Genomic DNA, 25,664 nt, shown 5'->3' with positions numbered 1-25,664 from the left:
TTCATTAAATTTGGTTAAGTATGATTTGTGCCTTTTCCTGTATGAGAATGTCTCAGACATAACAGTACAATTTAGTTTTGTATAGGACTTCAGTCAAAAAAAACCCACAAAGAAGTCTTATGATGAGATGCATAAGGGAGAGATAACACTTCTTGGATGTGAGTTCAGTGGTTCCCAGAAAGGCAGTATACAAAAAAAATTACATTAGCTGAAGAAGTTAGAGGGGAAAACCCAGGAATTTTAAAGCAGCAAAGACAGTTATGCATTTTTGCAGCCAGTTGGAGTGAGAATAAACTGGAAGAAAGTGGCAAAGGGAGGAGAAGGTAAGTGAGGTTTATGTTGTGTTAAATGATGCAACATAACCTAATGCCATGCATGAATTGTGTTACTTCAGAGACTTAAACAGATGCTGTTCACTGTTTCTTAGGGCTGACTGGCCAGCTAGCCTAGCTTTCTTATTGCTATGCCAAGTACAATAAACTTATTTTTGTAAAACGAATGTGATCACCTGTGACAAATCTTACCCGTCCTCACTATCCATAGTCATCTTAAATGTACTGAACTTTGCAGCAGCTCCATATTTGAGGTTAGAAGGAAGACATGATGAAGGAAATGTGCATTCAAACCCATTTGGTAGCTGAGGTAATAAATAACAGTCCTAGTGTTTTTCAGTCTGTCAGCACCAAAGATACTGAAATACAGTTCTACAGAGCTTGACAGAAACCCGTAAGAGGGAATTGTAATTGTCAGACCCCTTTGGCTCCTGATACAGTTTTGCAGGAGCCAAGGACGGACACAGAGTTTGGACTCTCTAACTTCTTCTGGATACAAGCATCGTTTCTGCTCTTTCCATGCTCTTTCCCTCTTGATGGGGGTTAGTTTAACAGTGAACCTGTCTTCCTTCCCTGTCTCCTAGAGAACCCAAACACAATTATTCACATTGGTCACACTGAAGAGATACTTTATGTGCATCCAATTCTTCTGTCCCTGCCTGAAGGGCTCAAGCACAGCTGGTGAGTGGAGACAGATGGAGAAGGGCAGGTAAATTGTGAGACAGCCATGGTTCACTCACCAGACAGTGGTTTCGTCTCTACAACTGCCCAACTGTGGAAGCATATTGTGAGTGCCAGGGGCTGTGGCAACAGAGAAAGAGACTTTGATTAGTTTTCAAGAGGTAGAACAAGAACCTGGCACTCTTTTCTTCCTGAAAACATTGTGCTGTCCTAGAAACAGCTTAAAAAAGGGATCCATTTAGTATTATAAATAAGTGTAAGCACAAATGGGCGCTTGGTCCTGGACAAAGCTTAAAGTGACTCATTTATGCTAGAGAAGTCACCCTAGTGTGTTATTGATGTGAGAGACAAATTCAGTTAAAATTATTACTTTCTGAAACATCTTTTGTTTTTAGGGAAAAATGGTTCCTTGGATTGGGCTACAATCTGTAATTCTGAAAACCTTAAAAATAAACAACTTGCCTGACAGACAGAGGCGAAGGCATGTACCAGCCACTAGCATTTAGTTTGGAATGCAGGAATCCCTATGGAAAGGAACAAAGGATCTCTCTCATTGTTTTTGTACATATCCCTGAGGGAAAACCATGACACTCAAAACCAAGGGGTAAATTTTACCCTTTCTTCCCAGTTCACCCAGCTCCAGAGCATTACGGAGCCACTCAGCCACAAGGCTATACCTGGTTATGAGGGAAGTGGGGAGAGGATGCGAAGTGCCACCTCCTCTTCAGTGGTAGAGGCTGATATTCTTCATCCTTGACAGCTGGTGGGCCGTCAAGATGCAGTCAGACAGCCTTGTGTTTGAATCCTCTTTGAGTGTTTATCTCTCAGATATAACATACATCAATCTTACCTTTCGAAGATTTCTTTTTTATCAGCATACTACTTCTTCATGAAACAGTTATTTTATTTTATAGAAGATGAATGAACTGTGTTGAAGAGACAAGCAAACAAACAAATCAGATACTGATTTTTGCTTTGACCCATTGCCTCAGCAAAAAGGCTTTCTGTGGTCATGACATAAAAACATGCTCATGTAAAATTAATGTCTCTACATTCAAATTTTACTTAACACTAGAAAAAAGGAGGCCCTAATATTCCTAAAACTATGTTAATAATTGAAATAGGACATTCAGCTTCTGCTTCTAGAAGTGCGCCTTGAGCAGTGCACTGTGGTGTGAGGACAAGGGCTGGAATATATAAATTTAGCCCTTAAAAGAACAGAGTTTAAAAGGCTAGAGGTAAATATTTCAAACATTGTCTTGAGCTCTTCTTTTAATCCCCATAGAATTGAAATAAAACTGTGTGTATCCATGTAAGTAATGCTCCCCATCACAAGTGAGTATATTCTCCCCACCCCCTTGCCCTCCAAAAGTTTATAATCTGCCCTTACCCCAAATAAATTTGAAAAATCAGGATGGATGTCAAAGGAGATAATATAGGTTATACTCAGGAAAGAAATAATGACTGAGTAATCACTTCATGGACATGTATTAGTCTCCCAACCCTGGTGTGTTTCAGAAGTAGATTTCCAACAAACTTTTACTACATAGGCCACTTCCCACTCACCTTCTAGTGACATTTACTGGCTTCCAATCAACCACTTTTCCTGTAAACATGTCAGCTGCAGTTGCTTTTTATTGGTGCTGTAGATTAACCCCAGCCAGAAGTCCCACGCAGCCGCTGGCTCACTCCCTGTGAGAGACTGAAATGTTAAAGATTAATGACTCAAACAATCGCCCATTTGCAAAAGCAGCAGGTGCTTTGCTGAGGCCAGTCTTGCACACACACCCCCCCCAAGTGAAGGGGAGGAGGAGGGTTTCTGGATGTGGTGAAACCTGTGTAAGAACAGCCCAGGTGCAGAGGGGGTGCGCACCCACCACCAGAGGCTGACCACGACAAACTGGCCTTTGTTAGCAGCAAGCTGAGTTTTGAGCCAGATAAGGGAAGAAGCCAATAAGAAGAAGATCTTGCAAAGTGGGATAGTGCTCTTTATTATGCCAGTGGCTCCCTTTACACAGCTGGTTCAGGTGTAAAACTCCCCTCGGGGAAGGCATTCGGACATTCACACATAGGCCTAAAGTTATTCATCCTTTCTGATGGGGCATAACTGGCTCAGCTACGCTGACATGAGAGGCAGCTGTCATGTGTTAGATGTCATAAACCATCAAAGACCCCTGAAGCATCCCAACTCATTTCTGGGGCCTTCCACCAGAGGACCGCAGGTGATCCTTGTTACAGTGTTACACCAAACAATGTAAAACTACACCCCAGCCAGGGGAAATACCTAGGCCTTCCCACCTGACCCCAAGTGTATATTAATCCACTGAAATTTGTGGTTTTCAGGCTGCCCCAACCAGATCAAGACTGGGCAACATTTCAATCAACAGACACTAAAATTGCAACAATCAAGTCTCATCACTGGATTAGTCCATGAGTGGTGATATCTTTCTATTCTTATCCTTTCCTTCTCTTTCTTTTTTTTCCCTTGTACATTTTCTTAAGTGTTATTTTTATGTTTTTATATTGCTATATTCCTATAGATAATAACCAAGCTGACTACATACTTCCTTTCCATCGAAACCAAATTGTTCTGAAATAAACCTGCCATATATATATTTATACATACCAGCCATTTAGTGTAGTTTCACTCTAGTCTGCCCGAAAGGATCTATTATTGACAAGAACCTCAGTTAACCTGCCTCCAGGGGCAGGTCATAATACTCCCTAGCCAGCAGGATCAGGAAGAGAACTGGAAGGGTAAAAGGTAAAAAACTCATGGGTTGAGATGAAGACAATTTAATAGGGAAAGCAAAAGCCACACATGCAAACAAAGCAAAACAAGGAATTCATCCACCGCTTCCATGGGCAGAGAGGTGTTCAGCCATGCCCAGGCCAGTGGGGCCCTTCCTCATGTAATGGTGACTTGGGAAGACAAAGGCTGCCACTCCAGATGTCCCCTCCTTCCTCTTTCTTCCTCTCAGTTTGTATACTGAGCATGATGTCACATGTTCTGTGCCAGAGGCTGAAAAGGCTGACCTCCCAAGATATTTTGGGATGCCTGTGGGGTGTGGCAGGGGGGCAGGTCAGGCCTTGCCCTGCCAAGGTAGTGAACCGACCCCCCCAGCATCCCTGGAGCTCATATCCCAGTCTGGCAGAGCTGTCAATCATTGGCACACCAGAGGCAGCGCTAATCCAGCTCCTGAGTGGCTGAGTGACCCAAAGTCCCACCTAGGGGGCAGGCCCACCGAGGCCATTGGCTATTTAAGGCTGAGCATGAGGTGAGCACGTGTCCTGATCTTATGCTCTGTTGGAGTTTGTGTCTGATCTATGCTGGAACCTAGGAGTTGGTGGCTATATGTGTGTGTTTCTATATGTTTTCTGTCTTTCTCTCATTCTCTCTTTCTTCTCCTTCTAATTTCCTTTTCTTGGAATGTTTTAGTAAAGTTAACATCAAATGGGTTTAAAGTTTTCTAAGTTGAGTGGGCCAAATGAATACTGTGAGAAGTGTTTTATGCTGATTGGATGTTGTACTAAATCTTTTGCCAGAGCTCCTTGATTTTCTATATTTTGCCAGTAAAGTAATTTTGACCTCTTGAGAATATCTGGTCAGTATTTCTTTGGTGCATTTAACCCAGAGTACAGGGACCTCGGTAAACCCTTTGCATTTAAGTGTTGGGGCCTTACAGTCTAGAATATCCCTTTGGTTAGTTGGGGTCCCTGTCCTGGCTGTGTCTCCTCCCAGCTTCCTTTGCCAACAGGCCAGTATAAGAAGCAGAAAAGTCCTTAGCTCTGTAAACACTGCTCAGCAATAACAAAAACGTCTCTATGCTATCAGCCCTGTGTTCAGCATAGATCCAAAACATAGCCCCATACCAGCCACCGTGAACAACATTAATTCTACCCCAGCCAAAACCAGCACGCATTGCAAGAGACAACAGTTGTTTAACTACGATCTTAACTTTTAATGGGAAGGAAAATTTTCAAATATTAGAAATGCAAACAAGACCTGGCCAAGTTGGTCTTTTCTCATTATCCCCTTTAATATGATCCACTATCAGAAGTCTTCCTCAGCTTTGCTCATCTGGAGTTCCAAAGCAGCTCTGGACCAGTCTTCTTGTTCAACTCCAGATTTCAATAGGGAGCACCTTCTTTTCACCATCACAATCTGCAGCAATTAGGTAAGTAACAAACAGTCATTAGAAGCATTATGTAATTCCATATACCAGCTACAGGTCTGTGAGTTAATGACTATTACATTACAACGCTCTTGGTAGACTGTGTAAGCAGACATGCATTGGAGGCTGTAGCAGAGATCTAATTTGCTTTTTAAAACTTTCCTTTGTAGTTTTGGGTTGCTGTTGTTTTTATTCCAAAAAATTTAATTTCTATGAAGCTGAAAAGCTGTTAAAAATACTGGAAACCTAAACCTGCCACTTTTAGGAAAATTTCTTGCAGAGTTGCCATTTCTTTGATGTTTGACAGGGACTTGAAACCTGGGATAGAGTGACCCATATAGGAGGAAAGAAAATAGGGACACTACATTTCTGCCAGAAAAACTGGGACATCTGGTCACCTCATTTATTACCAAAAAGAATATCTTCAGAGAATGATATTTCTAGATACAGGGATTTGATGTTTTCTTCACAGTGAGAGGAAAACAGAGACTATGTTAGTAAAAAGTTGATCTAAATTCCTTTTGTAGGTAGCAATTTTGAATTTTTAAACAAGAAATAATTATTTTACTTATTAAATTTACAGTAAAAAGAGATTCCTATGTCTAAACCTGAACAGCCATTCATGAAATTAACATCATAATAAATCCAGATACACTGAGCCCCTCCAACATTAACATGATGTGATTCCCAGCTATATATCTTCTTCAAAACTGTTAAAAAACCTCCGTAAGAGGTTTATTTTATAGTCTTCTGGAATTGAGTGTTTTATAGGCAGAGAGGAAATCCTTTGCATGGGCCATACACAATAAGGCAGAGATATGTTAATGATGAGAACATGAAACATAACCATGTAAACTCTGAAGGAGAATGTCATTACAATCAAATATATCAGTGAGCAAGATTCACATGTATTAAAGATGCTTGAAAGTTAAAGCTGGAATCTGAACTCTTTCTAAATGATGATGTGCAGAAAGAGGGGATTCTTTTACATTCTTAGAAGTAGAAGACTTTGAAATGAGCATTTAGAGAAAGCAATTTGTCATTAAAACCATGTTGTTTTGAGCCAGTTTTATTACTGGTGTGAAAGATTCCATGTTTAGGTAATTTTAAAGCATTATCACTGTGATGTAATGTAATATCTCATCCTTGCATCACCAAATACTTGACTGCCAGGGCATGGTTCACAAAACATTGTTTCACAGCTTCATCACTGCATAGCAGAACCAGTTACTGAGTTCCATAGTGGTTGATCTGAGGCCCAAACTTTATTCCTTCTGAGGTTCTGTCTTAGTATGGTCACCTCAGATTCAGTCTAATATAAATGTTACTGAACTTCTTGAATGACCCCCCTTACTGTTTCTTGACAGGTTTGTTGCTCCAGGGAGACCAACACCAGTTTGCAGCTTACCAGTGAAGCAGCAATAGTTTCCATGATGCCTTGCTTCCTTTGCCAACTTCCACATTCCCTGCTGTACTGCGTCAAATACACCTAGACAACCTCCCTTTGTCATCTTAGCACTTCCTAGCATCAATCTCCCCTTTCCTTCACCCTATTTGTAGTATTCAAACCAACATCCAGCTCATCCCTTGCAATCTCCAGCCATTTCTGTATTTCCTTTGCATCTGTAAGGTACAACATAAATGAATCTTGTTTACAGAAGGCACTGAAGGACATTTTCAGCAGCACCCTATCTCCGAGTCTTAAGTTCTCAGCATGGATGTGAATTTTGTTAGCGTACTATTAGGTATAGTCAAGACAGCAGTGGTTTCAGGTGATACTTGCTTCAGTCTTTGATTAACTGTGATAGATCACATAGTTTTGCTAACTGGCTTCAAAGCCTCTTTTTTGTTTTGTTTTGTTTCCAGATGTTTCTTCAGGGCTCTGCTAGTGCATGACATACGCTGTTCATGGTTTGACTGCTCCATCTTCTCCCTCTGCTGCTAAAGCAATTTATGATCAGTTTGTTTTATATGTTCTTTTTTAATATTTGTACTCGTTGTGTTTCTAGTGTTCTGGACCATGGGAATGAAAGTCAATAACCAAAGTTACCAAAGTGGCCTTTTGAAGGAACTTTAATTTTATTAGCTCAGGAGAAGTATGGAATTTGAGCCATGTTGAGATAACATCACAGGGTACGTCACACCCAAGGGCTGACATTATCTCTCAGGAACACAGACTCCTGGGGTGTCATATTAATTATAGTTAATTGCATGGAAATTAATGAGCTTTTTCAGTGACTGCTGGGCTACTCTACAGCTGCGAGACAAACTATATTAACTTTAATTTTTATGTTTCTTGGTCTTCGGACAGTTAAATGCTTTAAGTTTATCTTAATTCACTCTCTGCTTTTCTAGAGTATAACTAATTACATATTTTGTATTGTTTCCCAACACCATTGCCATATGCTTTCAGTAAGAAATTTTCTCCACTATTTTTATTGTATTTATCATCTATGCCTAAGGGAGGAAATTTGTCTCATTTACTTTAAAATTCCGGTTGATTTGAGCAAGATATTTATATTTTCAAATGGCTTTTAAACCTAAGGGACACAATGCATGACTCTGTTAGTCTCCAATTCTTTTAGAAATTTAGACAACATCCGGACAGCCAAGCTGTCCGTAATAAAAAACAGAAACAGGTTAATGATGGTGCTGAAAACTAACTTCAGAATTCTTGTTAAACAGCTTTATTCAAAACCTAATACTTTCCCAAAACGAAAGCACTAATGTTAGAGAATATAGGCTATTTCAATGCCAGAAGTGAAAAACCCAGACAAGAATCTATATTTCTGAAGGAATCTGTTAGCTTGGGGACAGATATTTTGGGTTTCCATTTGACTTGACAGATCTTGGTCCCTTTTGGATATTTCTCTACTCTGTATGATAAACTCATGTACTCCATATTCATAGACTTGTAATACTTACCAAACAAATTTAATATTCAAGGCATTTCTATTTTTGATAACCTTTTTGTTGAATATAGAGTGTGGCTGATTTTATGGAGTAACTTGAAGAAGCTGAAAGACATGATGAATGAATTGAGAAGAACTTGCTCTGAAGGAATAAGGATGATGCTGTGCTATCACTGCTGAGTGTTATTCATTATACACTATAAGCACTGCTGCAGAATATTTAGTGGTGAACACTTACAAAGCTCAGTATATCTTAAAAGCCCAGAAGAATTAATTAGGCCTTAAATAATCCTCTGTTAATTTTTAGCACATACTAGTCATCTTTCCACTGACAAGATTTTACAAAAATACCCTTTTCTCAAGCCTTCCAGATATTTCCAACATCATAATGTTTCTAAAATCAGTATCTTTTCATGGAAAACACAACGTTGAACACTTGAAAGATCTAATGCAGCCTATATTCCTATAAAATTTATTCTTTGTAATAATATGGTCTTAAACTTATGACTCATAAAAACATCATTTTATTGAAAATAGAAAAAGTAAAAAATTTTAAATGAGCATACAAAAATGAACTTAAGACATTAAGTACTTATTCATTGCTATATAAAGTTTGATTTTTTTTTCGAAACAGTTACAGGCTTGATATAGAAAAAGGAAAGAAGATATTAAGTAGAAAAAAGTTAAAACAAAGTTCAGTTTACTTTTGAATTAATGCTGGTGATTCCAAGTACAGCTGTATTTGATGACATGTTTAACTTCTTCAGTTCGAACAACATAAAAATATCAAGAGCAAAAGTTTGCATAAAACTTTCTGTTTATCAGTCATTCACTTCAAAATGGCTGTTTCAAGCTCATCTCTTCAGTTGTTTAAGATGTAACTTAAGGAAGTACCTGCAGGAGGCAGACCTTTTGATAGTAGACAACACTAATCTAGGAGACAAAGGCCCTAAAATTGTCCAACAGTTGCAAGCTGAATTTTGACAAAAATAAGTCTGGCCCGCTTTTTTAGCAGTGAAAACATTTAGCTGCTGCAGAAAGTTACTAAAAGACAGAGCAGATTCTCCAGTATGTAGGCCTGTAAATCAATATAAATTCTTTTTTAAAGGACTCCTGTAGTCAAAACAGTTGCTGAACGCATGGAAGAATTTTGATTCTCTAACACATGTTATTTACAAAGGTATCATAACAGCCCTTTCTGGGCTTAGTAACTATTAATTCATGCATCTTGACCTACTGCAGTGGAAATTTTTATTAAATAAAACTTTTCTTTGTTAATTTTTAATATTTCATTAGAATGTCATCATTCTAGGCCAGTGGATACTGGTGAGCTAGCAACTGATAAATTACTTCCTGCAGACTGAATTAGCTGTGCACACTCTTCTGGAAGTCAATAAATTTACGATGGGTCAAAAATGTCTCATCAAAGACTTCTTTCACAAACCAGCAGCATGTCTAACTTCTTTGTAGAAGTCTAGAACAGTGACTTCTCTTATCCAAGAACCTAAGTGATGTGTAAGGATGTATTTCTGTAGCCATTGAAGCTGGAACTAGATGATCTTGAAGGTCCCTGGAGGCCTGGGAGGTGTTGGAGGGGCAGAGAACTACCTCACCAGAGCAAGGCCTGACCCACCCCACACGTTCCAAGCCCCCAAGAGGTCTTGAAACAGACTCCCTTTTTCAGTCTCTGACTCTGTCTTCCTATTTTAGCTTGACCTCAGGAATAAGTGTACTGTATTTATTTTATCCCTTCCCTTGATTCTGTGTGAATCTCATGTTTCAGAGTCATTGAACTGTCGTATAACGTTTGTCTGTAAGGACAAAATCACATGAGCTGTGTGGCCTATAACAGAAGCATGGATCTTTTAAAATATGAACTATAACAAAAAACAGTATTTGTCTCATTTTCTTGGAAACACTTGCAGCTTTTTAAGTGTCACAGTGTGATATAATGATGTAGGTGAGAATGGTGATACCCTGATCCTATCCCTTGCAAAAGGCTGTAATTTTCCAGCCATTTTCATGCCTCACTGGGATGTCTTAGATATGTCCTGGCTGCCCTAGGGTGTAGTGGACACTGCTGGACTTGGGAAAAAAAATCATTCTTCACTGAATAATAAAGATTTTTCTGATTGTGAAAACCTATAATCAAATAAGCTCCCTACCCCACGTGTCTTGCAGAATAAAAGCAGGTTTTAATTCTTATATACCAAGTGAGGCATAAAACCTGATTGAAGATGTTTTATTTCCTCCTTTTTACTCTCATTATAGAGTGGGAAAATTCTAAACATCATATTTCTGGTTTGTAATATGTACAGAAATTTGACACGATATCCCTGACAGGGCCTATCAGTGCAAGGTGTAAGATGTCTTTTGAATTAATGCTGGAAAAAAAGTACCCAGAATTTCATCCTTAAGAAGAGATTAATTTGGCTGGTTATTTGAAAATTAGTTTGTTATGAGAAAATGTACACAGGCATGAAAAGAACATTAAAGAGAAGGTTTACATCCTTACAGGACTTTAAGACTAAAAGATACAGTTGGAAAAATTTTTTTAGGTACTCAAAGAATTGCAGAATGGTTTGGGCTGGAAAGGACCTTCAAGATCATCTAGTTCCAAATCCTGTGCCATCGGCAGGAACACCTCCTGCTAGACGTGTTTGCCCAGGGCCCCATCCAACCCAGCCTTGAACACTCCCAAGAATGGAGCATCGACTGCTTCTCTGGGCAACCTGTTGGACTGCCTCACAATCCACACTGAAGTCCTCCACATCCTTCTTATGCTGAGGACCCCAAAATTGAAGGCAGCACTGCAAGTGGGTCTCACCAGAGCAGAGCAGAGGGGCAGAGTCCCCTTTTTTGCCCTGCTGCCATGCTGCTTTTGGTGCAGCCCAGAACATGTTTGGATTTCTGGGCTGTGGGCGCACATTACTGGCTTATGTCCAGCCTCTAATCCACCAGCACCCCCAAGTAATATGAAAGATAAATCCTTTCTTCACAACTTACTTTCATATATTACTGATCCCATCGGTATGTGATAGACCTCTTTATGGACAAGTAGCTCTTACAGGAGATAGTATTTATAACTGCCTGTTGACAGCATACAGTGTTCTATAATGACAATGCTGGAATTGGCTTTTCCTTCCTTAAACCATCATCGTATTGAACCATGTAACCAGAAAATCACAATGCAGTGATCACAATGCAGTGATCTTTCTGTGTGCTAATCCTTCTGTGGGAGCTTAATGACTTGTCTGCTCATCTTGGAGATAATAAACTCCACAATGGAAGCAATAGCTGTCTTGGTGACTTTGCATGAATCATTATTTGTAAAAGTGAAAGAAAACCTATATACAGAAGGTAAGCAGTGAGATTGCTCACATTTTTGGTATTAATTCTAATTGGCTTTAAAGCATATGTAATGCAGTGAATAAAGAGATAAAAAGCAAAAAATGGAAATATTATCCCAAGGTATGATCAATAAGATCCCCTACATAGTAAAATCATTGAGTATCTCAGAATGATTGACCTTCATAAGCAAAACCATACTGTGTGCTTGTAAATACCAGCACCTTGTTCAAGGACCAGAGATAATACAATGCATGGTAGAAAGAAATTGAGTTTAACAGTTCAATAACTGAAAACTGAGGTACCTTTTTAAGTTTATCTTCTAGAAAAACATGAGAAATCTGAGCCTTTTTAAGTAGGAGACTTGAATACTGTGGGTCGTCGGTTTGTGATCCACAAACTGTCTGCAGAAAATGATGCTGAGGGTATTTTCCCAGAGAAAACATTTCTGTAATTAATAGAGCAAATGCAGCAGAAAGAGCACCTATTGTCTCTGTTGGTAAGAACTTATGGCCTGTAGAGAAATTTAGTCTGGTGTGTATGAGTTGTGAGTTCTTGAACACTGACTCACCCTGAATTTGAACAGCAGAAAAAATAATACTTGTCTGCAACTTTATTTTCAAACACAAGAATGAGAAAAAGAGTGAAGAGTAAAGAGTCTATTCTTTTTCTTGTGCTGCTGGCTGATTTACTTTTGCATTCACCAAACTGAATAAAGATATCTCAATTTTGGTTTTGTGTACCTTTATTCTTTAGAAGGGGAGGGGAAAGTATCCATCAAACTGCACAGAGATAGTAAAACGTGTTTAGACAGTGTCTTGCCTTAGCCTTTGCTTTCCTCATTTTCCTCGTGTTACAATCTTGTTGGAATTTATCTTAAATTAGAATATAAACCCTTCAGGACACTGTGTCTTTAGTAGTGGTTACACAGAGCTAAGTCTTTAAACAGAAGAGGAAGAAACAGAAAAAGCAAGCAGGAATGGACAGACCCAGGGCTGAAAAAAAAAGTAAAATGGGCTCTTTTAGTACTCTTCTAGTTAGTGCTTTAGGGAACTAAACATCAATTTGATTTGTATGGGCATATTTGCAACTCTTGCATCCTTTATCAAAGATACCAAGATGTCAAAGAAGATAGATGGAAGAAATATTAATACAATTCTGAATTATGCAATGAATTTACTTTGGATTCCTTTGCAAAACAGCCTCTCTTTGTAACCATTCCCATTCTTCTCTTGTGTAAAAATAATTAGGAAATAATTTTTTTGCAGGTGCTGTAGGTGATTTGCTTCGCTTCATATAAATGTGTAACTTATATGCTGCTTCTTTTTAATATCTTGAGTAAAATTACATTTTATTAGAAATGGTGATCTAATCTTAAACAGTCACTTGACAAATGATGTAAAAATGATGCAGAGCTTCTGAAGCTGAAGCATTTCCCTGGATGGCTGACTGCTTTAGGCTGTGTGAAAGGGCACCAGGGAGAGCCAGCCCTGGGGTAGCCCTTCAGACAGGCAGATAATCTTCCCCACATCTTTAAGCACCTGCTCTGCTTTGAGCACCTACTCTTCCTTTGAGTGGACCGTAAGCAAGCCGTTATTTCCAGATGAGGCTTCCATGAGTAGTCAGGGGTTTTGTATGTTGTACATAGCACGCTAACACAGCCTTATTCTGAGGAATATTAAACATCCTGCAGGAAACAAAAATACCCTGTCTCCAAATGCATAATGCGTATCCTGACATGAAGACCAGAAGTTTTCTCTTTTCCTAACTGCTGTGCATGAAGCTCAATAGGTTTAGTGGCAGAAGAGAAAAACCTTAGTTATGGGTATTACTAAAATGGAGAGGGGATGTTTTAACTGGAGTTGAATTTTGAAATAATAAATCGTCTTTATTTTCGTCACAATATATCTGCAAAGTTATGTTACACACAGACTGAACAAATTCCTAAGTGTACAAAGTACCTGCTTTTCTGTTGAGTGGGTTGTAATGAGCTGTAGTGCACTTGGTGACTATTTCTGGAGAACGTGCCTACAAGTTATGTATCACACTGGGTAGTCTGTACTTCCTTTGAGTTTATTAAAGGTCATTTTACACTGTGAGTAATGGCTAAAAATGTTTGTTGGCTAACTAATTGCTGTGTGCAATGAGTAATTTAAAGGTTGAATACTTCCTGTGGATACTCACTCCGCACTTCTTTTGGCATCCATTTTGGATTCATGTGTTCGTAATATCCAAAGGCAAAATTTATACCCAAAGAATTTAGTTTCCCAAAATGCCTTTGATTTATTTTCTTCACTTATATTGCCATTGCGTTTGAAGTGTGCTAGGCCATTATGGAAGTGCTGTGGAGGAAATAACCTCTCTATAAAATGCACAATCAAAAGCATCTATCCTGCAAGCTGCTCTTCATAGGAGGACCTTTGTCCCTGACTGGAGCTCTTTTGAAATACATCCCAGGAATAAGGAACCATCTCTGCAGGACCTTTTTTTTTTCTAACTTCTTTTTATTTTTCAATAAAGAAGGCTGAGGAAACAAGGAATATAAATAAGATTTTATAATTCATTCATCCTCTACAGTTCATCCCTAAATTATGAAATCTGAGACAGATGATAAATATCTTCAAATATTTGATAAATGCATAAAAATGCAACTACCTAATTCCAATTATTATAATTACCACAGAAAGCCTGTATTTAAAAATAAGTTATCTGTGGTGCAAAATGAAGCAGCCAGACAAGTAATCAATCACACAATCTTGAGTCTGCTCCACCTCTGTGCACTCACAGGGCTGAGAGAGGCAGTTCTCTGCATATAGCTTTGCATATCATAACACACGAATAAGGTCTGCATCAAGGACACTTTGCAACCATAAATTTGGCATTCTTAGACCCTTCTAGGACTTGACTTCTATAAACAAATAACAGCTTTCTAATTTAAAAAGACTTTTAAAAATTCTCATTAGGTACAACTCCAGTGTTTTTCCCACAGCTCCTTAACCGTTGCAACACAAATGTAAAGCATGGAAGACATTATACTGCTATTAACTCAATCAGCTGCCACGGAAAGTGACTTGTAGCACATGGTGTCACTTAGCAAAATTTCCTGTGCATTCTGCTCATTCTTAAGCATTTTAAATACCATACCCATTATTTTACCTACTGTTATGTTGGTAACAGGCTGGGTTTAAGCCTTTAAAATATTCAGTCAAACAGCACCTTTGCGAAATGCTAAATTTTGCCTTAAAGAAGTAGTGATGAAAAAGTGGATGTTGATACTTGGGCTAAACACAAATGGAATTTCAAGAGACAAGGAAAAGGCAATTCCAGAGCTTGACAACTTCTTTATCGCTGTATTCCAAATATTTGCTACAAACAACACAGATGATAGCTTTTTTTAGGAAAGCTTCTTTTTCTTAGCAAAAATCTTTTATAATAAAAATGTTGAGAAATATAAATATGAGTTACTGCTGTCTTTCAGATATACTAGACCTTAAAAAACTGAAGGAACACTTTAATATAGAGGTTTTGTGGTAACCCTAATAAGCAATCATGTAAGGATTTTTTAAAATCGAGGCAATTCACGTGTTTCTTAGCTATCTGAAAATACTTAACCTTTAGTTTTGTGTTTTACAGCATATTCACAGCATCTGTCTACTAACACATGAATTCTAGAAGCTTACTGATTTATACAATAATAGAAAACCAGTTGGGTTTATTTGCAGCTGCAGTCATAATTCAGGACTTTCTCTAGCTACTTTTCTCTAAGCCTCATTTTTTTCCAAAATGTAAAGTGACATAATAACCTTCTTCTACAGATCCCCTTAATGGGGACCTGTATGGGTGAGAATGTGCTACTTTCCTGATGCACATTTTAGTTTCCTACTTTTTAGTGCACATCATCCTCTCCTTACTCATAGCTGCACCAAGCAATCCTCACACCACACTGCTGTCAGGAGAAGACCACAGCCATGATCCAGCTTCCATTTTTGTTTTAGGTTAAAATAAGATGATTTTCTTTTGAAAAGTGCCTTGCCCTTTCACATTGTATATTTTGTTCCCCTGGAAAATTTCTATTACTACGAGACCTCAGACAGGAGTTATTCAAGATTTTCAAGTTAATGGCTGAAGAATAAAAGGTGAATTCACCCTGACTATTGGTCACAAAAGGCTGCTCCATCATTGCACTCACAGTAATTCAGGGACACCTTGCAGTAGGTAGTGTGCAGAACAACTGTTTTTTCGTAAATTCAGAGTAGAAACATTTTCAGCAATCATCTGTAGGAACCACACTGTCAACTGCATTTATCTGCATTTATTTTTGTACTAATAATTAATGAGAAGGGTTAAGGAAACGTATGTAAGTGGAATGATTTATTTTCTTGGGCTGTATTAGATCAATTTCAGAAACAATCTGTGAAGGATTTACTATCTAAATTTACAGAGGCTTCTTGTTTCCAAGCTATAATCAGTGTTTCTTCACGACCTTTTGAGAGAGCCAAAACACATTGCTGAAGTTGGACCAAAGAGGCCTGGGGGCTAAGATGTTTTATGGCATTGTTCAGAGTCCTTCAGCCAGGACAGGAAAGTGGTGGTGGCAGGTAAGGATATATTCATTCCCAGTCTAGGTAGTTATCTTTTCAAGGACTTTAGGTTGCAGTGCTTAGCAATTATTCTCTAAAACTTTATGAATTACAGTAAAGGAAGAGTAAGTTATTCTCTTCCAAAAATAAGCTGAAAATAGGTCTTTAAATGTACACTAGATGCCCTTTTCCACTCAGTGCTACTAAAAAGGTTTGCCTTTAAGTTTCACACATTCAATTTAACATCCAAAATGCCAACATACCAGCCTGAAAACTTCAGCTCAAACCAATTATTTTTGGGTTTTTGATCACTGAATTTAATTTTTTCCTAATGCCAAAGAGTATATATGTACAATTATTCAGAAATCTAAAAGAAAGCATAAGTTACAGCAAACCTGAATTAGGTACACATTTTCGAAGATGAGCTTAAAACATAAGATTAATGGCTGTACAAATCTCTTAAATTGTCCTTTGCATTTCTATATAGATCCCATTATTCCTAGAAAATTTTTCAGGACATTTCAGTTTTTGTCAGAACTAACACAACCTCTCTTATCTATGAAGCTGGGGTTCCCAGCTGTTGGATAGAGGATGTGCTTTTCTTATAACTCTCATCTGGTACTAAATGATAAGAAGGACAACAACACTCCATTTTAAAACTAGCTGTTGCAAAGAAAAGCTGCTATTGTTACAAAGGATGCTGTGAGTTTTTAATATTAATCTCTAAGAATCTAATAATCTAATGAAATCTTTTGCATCATGGCTTATTTTTTATGCTGTTGCTTGCAGTACATTGCCAGTAACATGAAAAAAAGGGCTTATTTTTCACAATTTAAGCATCTTGCAGCATGGGAGTATTCAGCCCATGCAAATGAATTACTTTAAACAATGAGAAATACCGCACCTTCTGCAAATGAGTTAGTTCAAACAATAAGAAGTACAGCACTTCTTGAATGAATCAATTTGCAGAATACTGCAAAATTCTCAAGCACTTTTATTTTTAATGAGTCTCACGTTGTTTGTATAGGAATATCTACAAGATGAAGCAAACCAATCCTCATGGCATTCTTTACCTTTTTTCTCACCCTTTAATAGGTACCCAATACTTAGTGTCAACTAAACTCTCAGATGGCAAAAATACAGTCTGTCGTCTTTAAAGCTGTCTGAGAAATGTGCTGGGTTTGGTAAACCCAGAAATCACTCACAGGTAAACTCACAGAAATCTGTTGAATCTAATGCTGACTTGCTGTCTGTAGTCCTGTCTTCTCTCCATAATCAGTCCATAGTTCTCACAATTCAAACTTCCACCCTCATTTTAAAAAATTTCTTCCTCATATCTAATCTGAATCTACCCTCTTTTAGTTTAAAACCATTATCCCTTGTCCTATCATTACAGGTCCTTATTAAAGAGTCTGACTCCATCTTTCTTACAAGCTTCATTTCCTTGGGTTTATTCCAGAAAGGCAGTTCCTGGATCCCGTTATTCAGCAGTTAATGATGTCTGACTGAGAATCACACAGTCATAGTTTTGCTGCTTCTTTTATAGACCAAGACCCTTCAGAATGTTATTGCTTCTTTCCATTGGACCTCACTGTTACTCAGTGCAAAGCTAGCCTCTATTCATATTCATCAACTAGCAAGTCATCATTTCAAGTACAGGCCTTGACTTTGGAAAAAATTAAGTCCTGTCTTAATCTTATCTGATGGAGTAAAATCTGACATATAATTCATGTATATTGCCAGAAAAAGAATTCCATGTACCTCAAAATATATAAATATCTTAAGGATTTCTGTAGAAACATATGCATATATGTGTACATATACAGTATGTCAGCAAATATGGTAAGATGAATGTGCATTTAAAACTGCAAAGCCTATAGTTTCATTTCTTATAAAGAAAGTTGAGGTTTTAAATGTCCCCAAGGAAGAAGAGTCTGGACAACCTGTTCCTCTGTCTGATAACCATCACAGTAATTTTTATTTTATATATTTGGTGGCTGTTGGCCACCTTTGCCACAAGAGCACATTGTTGGCTCAAGTTTATGGAGTGTTTTCTTGTTGAGTGGTCTTGTTGTTTGGTTGTTTTGGGTTTTTCTTTAATATATCAGAGAATACTTGCAAAATCTGGAACATAAAAGGTGTACTAAAATGCTTATCTATAATAACTATTCACTCGCACCAACTACTCCACAAAAGAAGCCGGAGGGTCTCAGGTCATATGTTTTTCTTTATGTAGTGATAAACTCTCCTGTTGAGCAAACTGACCCACTTAAACATTCATGCTCAGTAGTTTCACAGTGAACATTCCTCATCCTTGGTGAAATGTTTGGGTGACAGTGCACATGCTTGGGTGTCAATACCAGTTTTCTAGGACTATCCTCAGTGGTTCTGTTTAGGAGGTTACCATACTGGCTAAAGCTCTTCAGTTGGGGCTCAGATCTCCTCTCCTTGACATCAGGATCAGGTGCTACACTTCAGTTGATACTGATAGATAATTTGTAAATTGTGTTGTCAACACAACATCTAATCTGCTCCAAGTAGCTCATAAACAAACCTTTGATTAATTCCTCCAGTCTGTGTCTTCTGGACAGGATTTACAGCATTCTACTTATTTGGATGAAAAATAGAGAGAGACAAGTTGTCACCACTGAGATAAGGAGTATTTTTTCCCTTCACTGAATAGCTTAAGGATTATTTTATCATGACTTTACTGTATGAAAATGGCAGAAAATTTAAATTTGTGACTGATGATGCAGAAGCTGTAAAACTTGATGAAATCAAGAGTGTTCATACCAAATTACCACAAGCTACACACATTTTAGACCAGGAACATCCAGTTCACAATGCAATAGAAACTTGGAAGCGTTATTCCATGATCAATGCACAGGATGATGTTAGCCAATGACATTTGAAAGAGCTGTTTATTTATAGCCTCAGCTGAACATTGCAACACAGCTGGAGGAAAAAATGAGTAATTTCAAAGACAAATAATTCAGAAGGAGATCTGCTGGGGGTGGGAGCAATGAGTGTACTGTGTCCAGACATTTAATAGCATTAAAACAAAGAATCTGAAGGAATAAGGCTTACTTTACTGACCTTGTCTTTTGTTATAACATTAAATTTAACTCACAGCTCGGAAGATCGCATTAGTTTGGCTTTGAAACATTTTTCATTTATGTGTGCCTTTGAATCAGCACACTACTATCTCTGTTGATTTAGTCCAGTCAAGATGTATGTATCGTTCTGAAGCACTGTTTATGTAAGGCTCTTATATCACCCTAAAGCCCAGCTACCATCCAACAACTTGGGCTTGAAAATTAGAAACTGAATGCCACTGAAATAAAATTCAATTCCTATCAAAATTATTATGATAAAATATATACAAGCAGTTTGTGGCTGATATAAAAAGATTAAAGCAAATAACTATCTATTAATTTCAGGAGTATCAGAAATGTAAATAAGAACCTGACACACCAAGTCCTTTTTGAATGCTAGCTAGTTTTCACCACCCAACACTCTATTGGATAAAATACTCCTTTGCAATCTGCATTTCTGAGTTTGCATATTTGCAACTTTAAAGCCAACTTTGCTCTGCTTTTTTCTTTTTCTTTATTTTTTTATACTGGCACATGCATTAAAGCTCCTAATGTAAAAGTGAAAAGTCTGTTCCTGAGGAAGGACAGCAATAGATTGATGTTTGTAGATAGTTTGTATATAACACCCAGGGTAATACTAATCCAAATATAGAAGGTAATTACCCTGACCTTGATATCTGTCATCATTATCTTGCTTATAGCACAAATGTTTTGCTAAGAATGTCATCAAAACCTTAGTTTTAGATCTATTTCCAGTAAGAAACTCCTTCTAATCATTTCTCTCCAAATATTGTGGCTCTGAAGATACAAAAGTATCAGTGTATCTAATTGCCGTAATTGTTCCAAGAAAGAATTATGATAAACCTCCTTCATATACTTCATTCCAATGTCTTTTATGTACTACTTGCAGTGCCAGAGCATTTCAAAACACTGTTCTGTAGAAGATTATCTTGTACCCGGGGAAAAAGAAAGGAGAACAAAAAGAATGATTTTAGGGAGTTAAAGCACCTGAAGTGCACTTGATTCTTTCATAGGAAAATATATCAGAAATTGACAAAACACCCTAATGTTTCCCAACTTGTAGGAAACATTTCTGGTATACAGGGTACATACCAGCAGCATAGCTAAATGTAACACTAGCCCCTGAGAAACAAGAGGCTCATACATCCACACAAAGAGAATAATACAGAGTGATTCTCAGTCTTCTGAGAACAGCAGTGGACTATTGGGCTTATTTCATGATTATAAAAGCCTCATAATCTATGATTGCTGCAAGCAGAAATGATTTATTGGAGTGCTCTCACATATGTGAGATAAAACCATAACTTTCTGGCAGCTATTATTTTTAAAGGAGGGTATAAGGGAAGGGCCAACAGCTTGCTTACTTTGTAGCCTCAGAAAGTGATGTTTTGCAGCTCCAAAATATCAGTTTTGATGAATAGTTGTGGTGAAATTATAACCACTGTTTTACAATGCGATACTTTCACTTCTGTGAGGAAAATATAGACTACAAAATCTGATTGTAAACAATCAATGCTTTATATTCTTCTTCCCTAACTGAGCAATTTTTGAATTTATGCCAGTCCAACAAATGCATTAATAATCTTTAGCCACTAGGTATTTGTGAAAGAAATTGAAAATTATTTTTAATTTGCTAGTCTGGTGAAGCGATAAGATACTGATTCAAGAAGGGGGAAGAAGTGGTAGTATGTGTGTGCTATTTTCATAAGAAAATTCAGAAACACACATACCAGCGTGTGTCCTTTTACATATATACACATTCTCCCACACAAAGCAAGTATAGTGAATAGAGAGAAGAAACCATAATCAGTTGCTAAATAATAAGGAAGGAAAGTAACCCAAAAGCAGGTGAGTCTGTAACAAGTTATGAAGCTAATTTCCTATGTATGAAAGACATTTTAAAGATTAAATTTATACTTGACATACAATTTAAATTAGTATTATTTTATGTTCTTACTGAGTTTTCTTCAGTTTTTTTCATCTGTAAAATACAGTGTAAACCACACAGCCTATTTGCTCTGTATAATACATGGGATGAGGTCTGGGAAAGAAATTTCTTAAGAAATTAAAGACTATGGTGAGCTGCATTTTAAAAGCTTTGTCCTGTTCACCTTGATTTCAAAATCACATGCAACAGGATCAAGGAAGTGAGTAATAAAGAAAATAAAATCAAAAGATCTACAGGCAACTGCTTGAACAGGACTCTTGTTTTTGCCAAACTTAAAACACGAGAAGCAATGTGTTACACTACTCATCTGAGAGCCACAAAAATTCTTCATGTGGAAAATTTAAACTGCTTTGAGATGCCTTATTTTAGTGTAAATAAGTCTATAACCTCATATGCATGAGTACTTATTGCCAATTTAAATCCCTCCTATTAAAAAGGCAGGATACCATGTAGTGGTGGAGTACAGGTAATCTGGGACTGAAATTAAACAAGGAGGCATATTTGAGTGCTAAGTCCCCAAAGACAGTCTCTTTGAAAGAAAGAGTGGTGAGTAGTGAAACGAATAAAAAGCCAAGCAAGAGCCCTGAGTAAGGTTTATGCATTGGGTTGTAGTACTTAAATGATCATATATATGAAGCAGAAGAGTTATATAAATGGAAAAATTAATCTGCATTGAAGTAGAATATGAATTGGCAACAAAATATGTGTGGAAGCACTCATGGCTCCTTAAGTGTGTGACTGGTTTCATCAGTGCCAAGGCTGCGCAGGTTTTCCTATCTTGTTAGTAGAAAAAGGGGGAGAAAATTTGTCTCTCCTTTTCCTTTCACCAGAGTTCTTCAAAATTTTGGTACCTTAGAGAGCATATGTTCATTTGATATGAGATCTGTCACAATTCTCCTATACACAAATATAATGCAGAGTTATTATTTGTTCTTTGATGCTGTGTTCCAAGCATGTAGCATTTGGAAGTGATTCAGCTGCCTTAACAGAGGTATCTAGTATCACCCTGGGTTACTGACAGTATCTTTGTGGAGGTGGCAGATGTGACCCTGGACTCATAGCAGACTTTTCCAGACTGACAGTTAGAAACCACCTTAAATGTCATTGTATGCCTATGTTTGCACAAATTCATTTTTATCAAGGGTGTTCAAGTTGATCTGGATTCACTGTGGAATTTTTTGTTGTTGTTTTTTTTTTTTTCTTTTTCATTAATTGAACAAGATTTTGGTGCTCCTTTATGTAGAGTGGTTGGTTTCAACATTTACCAAGGAACTCTGGAATCTCAATGGCCCCTGCTACATGATGGGTATCAAATTCATCTCATTCTTCTGAGAGGACACCTTCTTAGATGCAGACTGTAAGATAGGATAGGAGAACTCACAAGGCTTCCTCCTCTACTGCACACAGAAACTTTGAGATTTGGTTTTATGTTGTGAGAAATCAGGGTGGTTGAGTGCCTCAGGCTGCAAGGGCAGGTGGAGTCTTTCCTGCCAGTTCGAAACCTGTGTCACCACTAAATACAGAAATGATCCCAGGAGCAGGATCCTCATCCTTAGATCTTCAGCTTGTCTCAGCAGATCTGTTTCCCCCAGGCACAGCTCTCGACCTCCACTTCAGCTCACCAGTGGCTGTGTCCCCAGGTGGACAAAGCAGAACGGGAGAAGCAATTTCAAAAAGTGCCTTTATCACCTTTTTGTGAATCTTCTGATTAATATTTTGTGTCAGAAAAGTCTAGTTTAACTTTCACATGAATATGCTGGTTTCAGTGAAGTGTTCTTTGTGAAGGATTTCCTCAGACACTATTGCTGGTGTGAAGCAATGTGTCCTAGAATAGGCCATTACTTACTAGAGACATCATTAACTCTTCATCTGTACTAATTGCAGGATGAGTTGGAACGTCTGCATTACTATATCCAGGAAAATACCTTAACACGAAGCTAGTAATTCTTCTGATATTGGCATTTTTAGCTTTTCCCAGCTGGTGCTGTCCTACTTGATATGATTGATTGAGTTTTCACTGTGAAGGAAGAACTAACTCTAAGCTTGAGTGTACAACACTGAGACAGTGGTAAATTACATCAGGAGTACTGGAGAATCACCTCAAACTGAGACACTGTATGTATTTGACATTTTGAAAGGTATTTGAAATGTCTTTGTTCTATCTAAATGCAGAAATTGACTGTTCTTTTAATTCCCTCTGGGTTTTTTTGGTTTGTTTCTTTGGGGGGGCGCCCCCCGCAATATGTCTGATACATCTCAAATTATTGGTGTAAATAAAAATTATTATTTTTCACACATGTATTAAACCCTTCGGTTTACTCCATAAAAGAACTTAGAGTTCTGCATAAAACAAAATAACAGTAAGGAAAACAGAAAGTTGAAATACTACATAATTTGATTAAAAGCTGAAAGCTAAATAATTTCTCATAATTGAAGGTCAACATTGTACATAAACCAAAAGAAAATAACCCATTTCACTATTATGTCTAATCAAGCAAAGCATTAAACAGTAAAACAAGGTGAAAATTAAATGAAAACTGGAGAGTGACTGATTTACATGTTTTCTAAAGATGCCATCAAATTTTATTTTCAGCCTGATTTGCTAGCTGATGTAATTTGAATTTTTTTGTTACTTAGTCTCTCACTGTAAATCTTACTGTTCTGTCATTTAATTTCAAAGCTTTTTTGACTTCCAAATAAATTATTTTGAAATAATTTAAATCACAGGCAAGTTAAATAAAACATTTGTGAGTTCATTTTTGTTTTGTGCTCAGATGCTTTGGCTTAATTTTTATCAAAGCACAGGATCATATACTATGAATAGAGAATCCCTCACAGCCATCAATTGCCCTTTCCTTTGGTCAGAAACCAAAAATAAGATTAATTATGTAAGCTTCCAAAGAGAGATTTCCAGTAACACTTTAAATGAAATGCTCCCCCCTTAAAAGGATTTAACTCAGACTTAATGAGAAAGTTATTGTATGTTAATTAAATACACACTGATTACTATTAATTTTTATCGAAGTGCAACAATAATTTGCATGAAGATAGATGTTGAACAACTGAATTTCAGTAAATATGTTCCTAATAATTATTTAACATTCACTAAATTATGCAACTAAATTATTTTTTGGCAAAGATATTGAGTATTTATTATATATTATAGGCCAAATTGTATCATTACCTACACAGGTGCAATCCCATTTAATTAAAGGGGAAGTTGTCACATAACTGAGGGCAAGATGCAATCATATGTACCAACTGATTGCTGAGCATATTTAATGACACTGAACATCAGTTCTGAAATCTAGAGAAGCCATTCTATTAACTTCTTTCAAAAACTTGCTGAAAATTAAACTGAATGATCCAGCCACAGTCCTTCCTTTCTAATTTACCACTTACCCTTCAACCAGTTCCAGTTTTAGGATCCTTGCAATCTGTGGAGTTTCTTGCCTGCTCACATTTGTATCCTGTTTTTTGAAGAATATCTCGGGGTGACTTTATGATGTGTATCCCCTATCACCTGTTCTATGCCCATACATGAATCCTGTGCCTTTTCTGTAGCTTTAAGGCAGACCTTTAAGAGAGGGGTGGGAAGCCAGTGGAATTCCTTCAGCGCTGTGTTCAAAAACACAGATCAGCTCTCTGGCTTCTTCTGCCCAGCTGCTCTGCTTCTGCAGAAGGGAAGAGAGTGGCATGCTCCCGCTTTCTAGCTAGCTTTTTGTTCGTTAGCTAAAGCAAGGAGTTTTCCTGGAACTTCTGTTTCTTCTTCTTTTCTTGTGGACTGTTCAACAACACCAGAACATCGGCCAGGAGACCTTACACCTCGGCCCAGAGGGGCCCAAGCCGACCCAGCTCCGAAGAGGAGAAAGCCACACCCATAAAGGACTCTCAAATCTACCCAGGCTCTCTCCACAGTGAGAGGTTTTATTATTTAGCATTATTCTTTTCCCATGCCTGCGTGCATCGTGTTTGTTAAATAAATAACTTTTTTTCCTTTTTCACTTTCCTCTGAGGAATTTTCTTTCCAAACCTGGTGATGACAGGGGGATGACTGTAACCTGCCTTCTATCAGAGTACGTTCATTTCAGATGTTCCTCCGAATTTCTCTCAAACTGGGCCAGAAGCTTTTACAGCCTGTTTGTACATGTATCCTAGCTGTACTGCAGCACCAAGTCCTGATAAAAACTGTAAAGGAAAATCACCCTAACTCTGTTCTTTTCTACTGCTGCTCCTCTATGGAAGTCTTTGTGTCCAAATCTAGTCTAATTTTCCTATGGAAATATTCAAAGCTTATTTTGTAAATTACTAGTCTTCCCCCTTCTAGATGCAGTATAGATGTTACACGTGGCATCCTTAGTTTCATAGTCTAGTATTTGGTATCCTGCTCAGCTGGAGGAATTTTGAGATAATTTCTACAATTTCTTAGGAGAAAGGAACAATCTTCAGGCTACTGTCAGGACTGCCACTTTCTGTGCCTCTTGTTCAAGCCAGTTTAGTCAATGATTCAGGAATTAAGATTAAACATAAGAGACGTGTTTCTGTAGGTCAGTGATGACAATATTCTATTGG

General features: G+C 37.6%; 1 long non-coding RNA gene across 1 annotated transcript; it reads left to right on the top strand.

Moving 5' to 3' along the window:
- Positions 1–185: 185 nt before the first annotated feature.
- Positions 186–25,055, top strand: LOC121676749. Its single transcript, XR_006020578.1, has 3 exons — positions 186–323; positions 3,357–5,191; positions 6,556–25,055. It is a non-coding gene; the product is annotated as an uncharacterized LOC121676749 (long non-coding RNA).
- The last annotated feature ends 609 nt before the right edge of the window (positions 25,056–25,664 follow it).

The sequence above is a fragment of the Corvus kubaryi genome, unplaced genomic scaffold (assembly GCF_017639235.1).
Source record: "Corvus kubaryi isolate FWS band 111438036 unplaced genomic scaffold, C.kubaryi_AGA036_p1.0 split1-131, whole genome shotgun sequence".
In the NCBI taxonomy this organism is placed as follows: domain Eukaryota; kingdom Metazoa; phylum Chordata; class Aves; order Passeriformes; family Corvidae; genus Corvus; species Corvus kubaryi.
This window is presented reverse-complemented; position numbering and strand designations above follow the sequence as displayed.